Raw genomic sequence first — 9,433 nt, 5'->3', positions numbered from 1 at the left:
TTCTCAAACATAGTCTTCTTGCAAGCATCTACATAATTCTCCCAACAACGTATTCCCAAGTGGTTTTGTAGGCCCTAAACAAGCTCAACAATAGTGTACCAGCTTCCATCAACATAATGTTGTTATCTATCTCCACCAACCAATTACCAATTTTGCCAATCCCTTTCCTAACTAGAAATCAAGCTCTTCTCCCTGGCAATACTACTAGGAGGTATCAAACTTCCACGATCAAAATACATTGTCTTCTTTGTGAAACAACTAGCATATTCCTTCTTTGGTTGCCTTTGACAATATTCTTCTCTAGCATCCCAAGACATCTAAGAGTATTCATTGAGCTTGCATTGCAAATATCACATGTTTTCAAAATATCTAGAGGCAGTGAGCCCCCAAGCCTAGCATAGCATGTAGCTCTTTGTATATACAAGTTCATTTAGCATTTCTACCCAAGGAGCTTCCCCCACCCATCATTTCATGATTAACTTGGCCCAAAAGGAGATCCACCTCAAACCTCACATCAATTACCTTCAAGCCTCCACTCTTTTTTTTTTTGGTATTGGAGTGGTTCTTTGAGTATTAAACAATTTATTTTATCAACTCATAAATCTAGGTTCAAATATTGGGGGTTAAAGGCCGCATGTGCCTAGCCACCTACATTTACTTGTATATAGACCCACACATCTATACATTACAAGTGGTGGACACCCTTCACTATCACTTTATTCTTTATTATTTTAGTGGCAAATAGAATAAGGGAATGCAAGTCACAAATTGTGATGATTGGAGTTTCCACATACTTGTCTCTCTTCTTCTTGCTTGAACCTCCATAACTCTTACACTCTTCTCGCTTCTGCTCGTGCTTCCACCTTTCGCTTACATTTCAACTGGTATCAGAAAGGACATTCAAGGAGCTTCTTTATCATTTGCTTTAGCCCGAATTGAAATCTTCAACTCAAGGTTTCAAGGTAGTCATTGCTTCTTCTCCTAAGGTAATAGCACCAAAACATCAAGCTAGTAATAGCAGCCAATAATAGCACTAAACACATCAACCCATTGAGCATGAATTGCACCTAGTTTTCAATGATCTATCCTTGGTAATCTATAGTCTCCTTTCAGATTATACTTGAGCTCCAACACTTGGAAATCATTGGCAAGTTCCTTACATTGGATACTTACTTTTGGGCATCATTTTGGAGCTCTTCAACCTCTATCATTGCTATTATGTACAACAAACTTGCTATATACAAGTCTAGGACAATTGTCCTCTAATGTTTGGAGCTCACTTATGCTTCTATTGATGCTCATATGCTCACGTATTATTGCTCCATGCTTAGGGGATGTATTAAGGTGCTTTTGGGACACATTTGAGCTCAATTAGCTAAGTTTTGATAAGGTAGTCATTGTTGTAATTGTGTGGATATCAAGCTTTTTCATTGAGAAGGTTTATGTTTGTTGTGTCCACTAGACTTTCAAATATGCTACGTGTCTATAGTGATGTCCAGCATTGATATATGTACCCTGATATGCTTATGATATACTTTAGCACTTGATTTGAGCTACATTTGATGTACTTGGGCTTTAATTAGTTGCTTTGAGCTTCAGTGATGATTACTCGCTTATTATGAGCATTGAAGATTCATTTTAAACTTATGCTCTCGAATGTATCTTTGATGTGCTTGGGCTTCGCTGATGTATATGTCTTGAGCTTTGCTTGTTCACTTTACATTCTAGATTTGCTTCTAACAAAAGACACTTGCACTTACTTTGTAGAGCTTGATTATTTGAGACAGTGGGACTCTTGATCCATGCATATGCTCTTTTGCATGCTATTGGATGCAATTACTTCCTCTTGTGGGCTACTTTGACTCCACATAATTTGGACACCAACACTTACTTTTGTCAGCAATTTCTTAGTGATGTATACATGCATATTGGTTATACACTAAGCACCATTAATCTTTGATACGTTTGTTGTGCTAGTTGCTCTTAAGATATTTTATATGCATGATGTATATGCCTAGCAAATGTATTGTCTACTGATATACCTTGAGTTCATGATAGTCTTTAGAATTGGTGGTCTATGCTTATTCATTGCTAGTTGCATTCTTTATATCCGAATTGCTACTCGATATCCCTAGCAATGGGAGCTTGCTTTTTTGTCTACTTGCCCACAGTTGGAGAGATATGCATGGTTGCATTTATTACAACAATGTTGTAATTACTGTTTTGAGCATTCTTTTGGAGAGCAAATATTTTGCTTTGGCATTCTATTGATTGCAGTTTGTGGAAGGTATATGCTCTTTTGTTCCTACCCTTTTGGATTTGTTTTAGGGTTGTTTTGCTATAGTTACAAAAGTCTATACTGTTGTCATTTGCAAGTATTTGCAATCATTATGACTAATTCTCATGCACTATTTTCAACATAAAAAATCTTAACATCAATAACTTCCAATATTAGAAGACATAGATATGGCAAGTCTTAGTGCAAAAGAGGCATGTTAAACTATTAAAGTCCAACATCATAAAGTCCAAGCTCTATGATGCAAAGGATTGGGCAAAAATTGATGAGCTATGCAAGTCTGCTATCATTTTGTCATTGTTAAAGTAAGTATATTTCAATGACATTGATACTGAGGGTGGTGCTTATGCATTATGAAAAAAGATTTGTGATCTTTATGACAAGTAAAGTTATACTTCTCATTTGTATTGGTGGTTAAAGAAGCTTGTGGACTTTTGCATGAAGGAGAGCATACCTATGTCTCTACTCATTTGAATGTGTTCCATTCTATTTTCAACTAGCTTGTTTCCATGATATCAAGTTTGAGGATAATATCAAGTCTTTGTTCTTGCTTGTCACATTGCCCAAGTCATGGAACACTTTTTGCAATGCTACAAGTGCTAATCCCCCTGAGGGTGGTTTTAAATGCAGTAATGTAGAGAGTGCTCTACTGATAAACAGAAGTAAACAGGAAGAATATTGATGCATTCCACACTTCTCAGGCATTGATTGTTAGAGGTATAAATTGTGAAAATTGCAATAACAATTGAGATAGAGACTCACGACCCAATAGGGACAAGTTTCAATCTTGTGGGCAATCTTGTAGTAAGTCCTGTGGACATAAGTCTTGTTGATGTAAGTCCCGCGAACATAAGTCTTCTTTGACATGTCACTATTGTGGACAACATGGTTATATTAGGCTATAGTGCCATAAAATGTGCAATGACCGGCATAATGAGAAAGAAAAGGAAAAGTAAAGGAAAATGCAAAGTCCACTAAGATTGTATCTAAGTCCTATGTGAAGATAGAGGAGATAAATGCATCAGAGTACAATTTTGATTATTATGTTCTTGCAATTTCATCTCTTGATGCTACTTAGTTTACTAATGCAACATCCACTTATGCTCAGTGTTGGCTTCATGATTTGGGGGCTTCATTCCACATTACCCTACATTGCCATTGGTTTCATAGGTACTGTAATGTTATGGGTTTGGATACACTAGGAGATGACACTACATTGGATATCATTAGAATAGGTGATGTTAGATTACACTTTAGTACTTGCGCTTCATGATGTACATCATGTCTTGGCTTTGACAAAAAGCCTTATTTCAGTTGGATAGTTAGATGATGACAAGTACTATGTATCCTTTGGTGATTCTACATGGAAGATCACCCATGGAAGTTTTGTTTTTGCTAGAGGTGCCAAGGTTGGCAACCTCTACCATTTGCTTGTTTATGGATCTATTGACCATGCATTAGCTTATGTCTAATCTTTTGCAAATATCTTTATGGCATCATTGCCTTGGGCACATGTCTTTGAAAATAATAGAAGTCTTGACTCGTTTGAAATATTTCCCACCCTTGGATTATTCTTGTTTTGACTCATGTGATCATTGTCTTTATGGTAGGCAAACTTGTTATTCACATAAGAAGTCTAATTCTCCACGTGTGAGTGAACCTTGACTCTTTATGCATTCCAATGTTTGTGGTCCCATGCCCTGTCAGTCCTGGGGTGGCGCAAAGTATTTTGTTATGTTCATAGATTATTTATCGTATAAGGTGTAGACCTATCCCATCGAGCAGAATTTAGATGTTTTACCTACGTTTCAACACATTCATGCCATGGTTGAGAACTAGTTTGGGTATAAGCTGAAATGCCTATAGTCTAACAATGGGAGTGAGTATATCTCTAAGGCTTTTGAGTAGCTATGTGATGAGGGATATTAAGCATCAATTGACTACCCTATACACCCCACCCGAGAATGGTATTACAAAGTGCGTGAATATAACTATTTAAGAAAGAGTCTATAGTATACTTACTTAGGCAAGCTTACTACAATACTTTTGGGTTGAGGCAATTACTACTATCATGCATCTCATTAATAGATCCCCATGCATTGCTTTCCATGGTAGAGTTGTAGAGGAGGTATGGTCCAATAAACCTCCCTCATATGCACACTTGTGAGTCTTTGAATGTGAGGTTTTTTGCCATATCCAAAAACAAGTAAAATAAGTTAGATGCAAAGTTTGTGAAATACATATTTCTTAGATATGGGGATGTAAGTGAGATGGGCTATCATCTTTGGGATCCACAATCTCAAAAGGTTATCCATAGCTACATGATATTATCTTCCATGAGGATAAGATGCATATGATACCAGAGCACATGATTGAGATATGTAGGGTGATAAAAGGAGCCTCCTATCGTAGTATATCTATTCCCAGTGAGACAACTTGCTATAGTTGTCAATGATGTAGTGGTCTAGGACCTGCACATTGTGCTGGATCACAATGTTGGACAAAGAGGGCATGCCATACATGCCCCACTACTAGTTTTGAGGTGATCTGTTAAAGCTTCCTGCCCCTTAGATTACCATGATTCCTCTATGGATTATGTCATGGTAATAGACTTTGTTGAGCCACTTACTTTTATGAGAAGGTTATGTGTAGAGGTGATTCTAATTCTTCAGAGAGGGCTATGTAATTTGAGTTCAATTTGTTGCAAAAGAACCATACATGGATTTAGTTTCTTTGCCTAATGGAAAGTGTGCATTTTGCCATGCAAGTAGGTGTATAAGTTGAAGAGTACCCTTGGTCACTCTAAGCCAATGTATAAGGCTAGATTGGTTGCAAAGGGTTTTAAGCAGGAACATGGTGTTGAATTCGATAAAGTCTTTTCTCTTGTAGTCAAGATGACTACCCTACGCTTAGTATTGGCCTTGGTTGCCCAATTAGATCTGGAGAATTATCAGCTAAATGTTAAGATGGCTTTCTTACATGGAGATTTACATGATGAAATTTATATGCAACAACCTTGGGGCTTTGTAGAGAAAGGCAGGAAACACCTAGTGGGCAAATTGTAGAAGAGTCTTTATGGGCTTAAGTAGGCACATAGGGAGTAGTACCATAAGTTTGATGCTTTCATACATTCATAGAGATATTTTCACAGTGATATGGGTATGTGTTTATATACAAAGAAGGCCCATGATGGTAGCCTTATTATCTTCCATGATGGTAGCCTTATTATCTTGGTGCTTTATGGTGATGATATGGTAATAGTTGGGAGCACTCATGTTGACCTAGATACTTTAAAGACTCAGCTCAAGAAGAGCTTTGAGATGAAGGATATAGGATAGGTGTCACACATACTTGGTATGCGCATTATGTGCAATTGCTCAAAGGGACTTCTCTACTTGTCCCAAAAGAAGTCTATACACATAACACTTGAGTGATTCCATATGCAAGATGGTATCCTTTATCTTCTCATGTGAAGGTTAGTTAGGAAAATTGTTTGCATTCATATGATGAGAAGGTCAAGATGGCCAAGGTTTTGCATATGCATCCGCAGTGGGCAGTTTGATGTATGCCATGATAGCCACTTATCTTAACACAGCATTTAAAGTGGGGTGGCACATTATATGCCTACACTCAGTAGGAAAATTTGGGATGCCATAAATGGTATAATGAGATACTTTAAAGGCATTGTAGATATGTGCATTTCCTATGGTAGCTACTAGGATACAAGAGTTGTGGGTTACACTAACTTAGATTGTGTTGGACATGTAGGCAGTATAAAGTCCATCTCTGGGTATGCCTTTACCTATATTGGAGGTGCTATCTTGGATGTCTAGGGTGCAAAAATGCACCACCTTATTTACTACTAAGGTTAAGTACATTGCAACCATTGGGGCTTACAAGGAGACCCTATGGTTAGGCTATCTAGTTGCAGATTTTGGTATGATTTTGACTCTTACACTGCATTTGGATTCGATGAGAGCCATTTAGTTGGCTTGTAATTTGGTCTTCCATGCAAAGACAAAGCATATTGAGGTACACTATCACTTCATCAGAGAGGTGATAGAAGACAAGTTCAATTAAGCTTGTTAAGATGCTTGTAGATACAAATTTTGTAGATCTGCTCACTAAAAGTTTCCCAATAAAATGATATGCCTTTCTTAGGAGATTGATGGGTGTAGGATGAGACGATGTCTTTCCTCATCTTGTTGTACTTTACATATATGTTGTACTTTTGTTTTTTTCTTTTACTCCTCACTAAGGCACATTTGCCTTTTAAGTGGGAGGTTGTGTGTGTGTGTGTGTGTGGGGGGGGGGGGGGGGGGGTGTAAAGGCTGCTTGTGCCTAGCTACCTACATTTACTTGTATATATATTCGCATACATGTACATTTGCAAATGGTGGGTACCCATCATTGTCACTTTATTCTTTATTCTTTTAGTAATAAATAGAATAACGGAAGGAAAGTTACACATTGTGACTATTGGAGTTCCCACACATCAATCTCTCTTCATCTTGCTTGAACCTCCATAGCTCTTACACACTTTTTGCTTCTACACATGCTTCCACCTTTCACAAATCTTGCTTTGTACCCAATTGCTATCAAAATATCAATACAACATTCCCATATGATATACATATGCTATCCAGTAAGAAACAATGCATACAGAGCTCAAACAATACTTGAATAACCCAAAAAGCATCAAAATATGAGCCAAAAATGATAAAATTGATTGCTATTTTTCTACAAATTTTAATACTAAAATTGATGTTCAAACAATGTCAATACATTGGTAAATTTTTTGGAAAGTTTTTTGCGAAATTTTCCCTCCAAGATGACACTCGAAAGTTCCATTAAAACGACCTTTTTTGCCCTTTAACATAACTAGTTTCCTTCTTCTTCTGTTGTGTGGACACACGGATGTATGAACTAATTTTGATCTAACCAGTTCACAGCAAGCTAAGTGTGAAAGCAATTCTCCAAAATAACCAATTCAATGGTTGCCAAAGTGAACAAGGGTCTTCAAAATTTAGTTCAGAGTATGCAATATGAACAGAGGTTAATTGGGGGGGATAGAAGCCTTTGATGAAGGCTTGATTATGAAAAAAAACAAAGAGTGAATAGGGCAGTAGCTATTGTTTCCACCATATTTTTGTGAGAGGCCTTCAAGTTTTTGTTTTTGGGGTCGCCTTGCTCCACAAGTCACAACGCGTTCTTTCATCAAGTCTTCACTCTCTTCTCCTCTTTGTCACTTTGCATAAGGTCCTTCCTTCTTTTTCTTAAGTAAGCCTTATGCTTCAACAAGACGCCCCTATGCTTTTAACCTCAAGCAACAGTTCCCCTGGTTAAGCATGCCATGAGCTTAAGTAGCCCCTTGCTTCCAGGCATCAATATATGAGCTGATTTGCAACAAAAACCAAATGAAACCTTGTTGTATTTCATTGTTTACAACCTTCAATAGCATTCTAGAATGCCTCCAATGTGGGCAAAAAAGCCCCTAAATCGAGCTCCAATAGCTCTTTTAATCCATGTACCTATTTTGGGTTGATAGGTTGAAGATTTGTACATGATCTAGTTGCAGAGAAGAAGTTTGCATCCAATGTAAACCTTGTTTGATGTGCTCCTGAATTTGATTCTTCACTCCCGCTTACATACCAATTCAGAATAATCAAGATAGACATGCAACAATGGAAGGGATATAACAGAAGATGTGGAGGCTCAATTCATCATCTTCTTCTTCATTCTTCATTCTCTTCTTCTCCATTTTTCACATACTACACTACAAGTATCCTTTTAGTATGTCACTAAGTGGGTAGATGCTCCTTGACCTTTATGTCACTTTACACATAGTATTACTGCTTAAATTCATGCGCATACATAAGATATAGGCTTAACTTATGACATATTTCTCACAAACCTGATCTAGGTTGTTGCATCATGTGAGAGGGACTACAATGACTTTATGTTACTCCTATGTAGTAGTGTCACATTGTGACATCTTGTAAGGGAGCCACCCCATACCTAGGTTGTTTTAGTACAGAGTGGTGGGTTAGTGCAGGTGCCCTCACGCTGCTTGTTCAAGTGTTGAGTGGGGGGTGTTTGCATGTGTCCTTACATAATGTGTGATCGCCATTACAATAAGCTAAGTATGGGGTGGCTCCCTTGCAAGAGATTATGATGTTATTTTTTAGGAATACAATAAGTGTCCCCTTACCCATTACAATAAACTAAGTATGGGGTGGCTCCCTTGCAAGAGATTATGATGTTATTTTTGAGGAATACAATAAGTGTCCCCTTATTTTTTGATCAGTATGACCCACCATAGAAGTCTAGATATGTGCTACCACCCTTATAAGAGCTATTGTGATGTTGGATTTGAGAAATTGAGGATTCCTATGGGGAAAAGTCTCTATGACTATGTTCTATAAATAAATGTATATATGTATGCATGTAGAGAGAGAGAGAGAGAGAGAGAGAGAGAGAGAGAGAGAGAGAGAGAGAGAGAGAGAGAGAGAGAGAGAGAACTCTAAATGGACTTGCCCCTGCATACAAGTCCTTGGACACTTTTATTTCTTTGAGAGGTGGCTCTATGCTTGACTTTGAGTAGTTGATTGTTCTCTTGCTAGAAGAAATAAAGCTTGGTCTTAATGCATCTAGCAATGGCAAAAACACTAGTGGTGATAGTGTGCTTTATCATTAGAGATGATGTGGTAATCCTTCAAGTGGCAAAGTATCTTCTTATGGTTGAGCCTTTGCTCATGGCTATAGCTCTTATCGATGTGGAGATTTCATGTCTAGAGATAGGGGGAGAGCTTTCTCTAGAGGCATGCCTTCATAGAGATTGTGCATGTCATTATTATGGACAGTTTAGTCATTATGAGAGGAATGTTATCATAAGCAGAATGCTATGTCTAGAACTCATGGAAGGACTCAGTATGGATACTATGCAAGTGGTTATGAAGGAACAAGCCATGTCTTTAGAGGTGGATGAACAAGAGGACATTTATTTACCATTGAGCGTGTACTTGGCAACATGACTCATCCACCTAGTGATGAAGATTGATTCTTAAATTCAAGGGCTACGAACCACATGACACATCATGAAGAATGGTTTGACAGGAAGGAAGAAATGCATAGTGA

Source organism: Lygodium microphyllum, chromosome 6 (genome assembly GCF_053477565.2).
Source record: "Lygodium microphyllum isolate KBCC chromosome 6, Lygodium_microphyllum_v1.1.10, whole genome shotgun sequence".
NCBI lineage: Eukaryota > Viridiplantae > Streptophyta > Polypodiopsida > Schizaeales > Lygodiaceae > Lygodium > Lygodium microphyllum.
The sequence above is the reverse complement of the archived record's forward strand: the minus strand, read 5'-3'. Positions refer to the sequence as shown.